Here is a 1,968-nt window from a genome sequence, read left to right on the forward strand (position 1 = left end):
GCATCAACTAATACTGTACTAATGGTTAATAGTGTGTTGCAAAAATGACTGATTACCAATGGCAGCAACAAATCTCAGGCTCCTGGTCCTTACTATGATTATGGATCACAGTGACGTCTGCAAACATCATAGTCCATACAGACTCCTGCATCACACTTTACCACTGTCTCACTGTCCTTGTATGTGTCCTGTACGACCCTCACATACTTCTGTTACTCATGACTTCTTTATCTTGTACCAATGTTCCTCTCTTGGCCCATTATCAAATACATTCTCTAGTTCCACTACGGGAACTCCTTGTGACCGTCTTTATCAACATAGAAATCATTGCATCTATAATGCTCTTTCTTGGCATGAAGACATACTGCTGCTTTCTGATTGTCACCATTGTTCTCAACCTAGCTTCTCCCATAGCTTGACTTTATGGCTCATGGACGCTATCCCGCTGTCGTTATAGCACTTCCTGATCACAATTTTCCATCATCTGTTTTTGTTTCTCTGTCATTTTCTTTATTCATGGGCTCCTCAAAGTTCTTTTTTTTCTCTTTAATGTATGTTTCTTTGTTGTTCCTGTGTTTCTTGATTTTGTTTTTCTATTTCTACTCCTTCCTGAACGCTACACATTCTTTCTTCTTTAACTTCCACCGTTTAAACCTTTACTCTACCTTCACTCATTTCCTCTTCTAACATCCAATGCTGCCTAGCTACAGTCTCGCTGACACCATCTCCTTGCAGTCTCCTATCTTCTGCATATGATGTAGTTCCCAAGTTCCTGTTCCTTTCAACTATATGCACATTGAATTGTGCTCCAATCACCACTTGTCAGCCCTCGGGAGACTCTACAACTTCATCCAACTTACTGCATAATTCCTCTTTCTCTTCTGACATCCAATCCGTGAGACATGCTGACATCATTCAACCTCACCCTCATGATTTTGTCTGACAAGTACTAAAACAGAGCTTTTCCATATTTGCTAATGGGAAACACTTAGTCAAAGAAATAATCAAAACATGTCTGATTAATATGTTAAATGAGATATGTAGTTTGAGTAGTACGAATTACTGTTATTGTTGTTATAATTGTTATTACTGTCTGACTTTTGTATGAGTGGACATAATCCAGCTTTGGCAGATTTGTATGTGGAAAAAATAAGAAATGTGTCACCAACCCATCATTGTATATGATTTAGAACGAGAGAAATAGTATTATAGTTAAACACAGAAGGCTTAATACTGAGTTGTATAATTAAGTAAGTAAGTTTAACCAATATAGAGAAAAAGAAAATAGAATAAAACATTTCAATAGCACTAAAGGTGTGCTTCACTTTTTCTTTCTCTCCAATGTCTGTAATATATTGTTGGCCCTGCACAGAAATTTGCAGGTTACACAGTTAAATATGCTTTTATTCAAAGAAACAGATCATTTCAGTTTCCCCAAATTTTTCTCTCCAGCTAATCCCTCTAAAAGAAGGGATTTGAAGAGCCTATTTCCATAGGCTTAAAAGAATTTGGACACTAACCGACAGGGGTCATAAAACACAATGCAATTGTTTTATTAAGAATTCACCAATGTCTGAAATGATTTTAACTAACAAACAAAAACAAACAAAAATCAAAAATCCATTATTCGTGCACTCTAATAAACATTGAGCACAGCTTTATATGAATAATTATTTGTGGTGTTTATTGGTAAATTGTGCTGCAGGTGTGTAATATAGGATTATGTTATTACCATTCAACATCAAGCCATCAAAAAGCAACAGAAGCCACGAGTCTGATTTAGATTAGAGCTGTATGGTGGAAAAAACCACCACAGTGAAAATTAATCAACAACAATTAGCACTGTAGAAAAACTTTTAGAAACAGCTTCTTATTTTTGACTTTTGCCACAGTAATTGTCAAATAAAATAAACTATCACCAAATGGATACATATTACTTCAGTAAAACTGTTTGGCCTAGAGTACATA

At 35.7% G+C, this 1,968-nt stretch overlaps 1 protein-coding gene across 1 annotated transcript in view; it reads right to left on the minus strand.

Moving 5' to 3' along the window:
- The window catches only part of LOC102208245 (L-amino-acid oxidase-like), a 57,891-nt gene that overhangs the window by 49,875 nt on the left and 6,048 nt on the right, over positions 1-1,968 (minus strand). The window lies entirely within an intron of this gene.

Source organism: Pundamilia nyererei, unplaced genomic scaffold (genome assembly GCF_000239375.1).
Source record: "Pundamilia nyererei isolate P.nyererei 1_Seehausen unplaced genomic scaffold, PunNye1.0 scaffold00667, whole genome shotgun sequence".
In the NCBI taxonomy this organism is placed as follows: Eukaryota; Metazoa; Chordata; class Actinopteri; order Cichliformes; family Cichlidae; genus Pundamilia; species Pundamilia nyererei.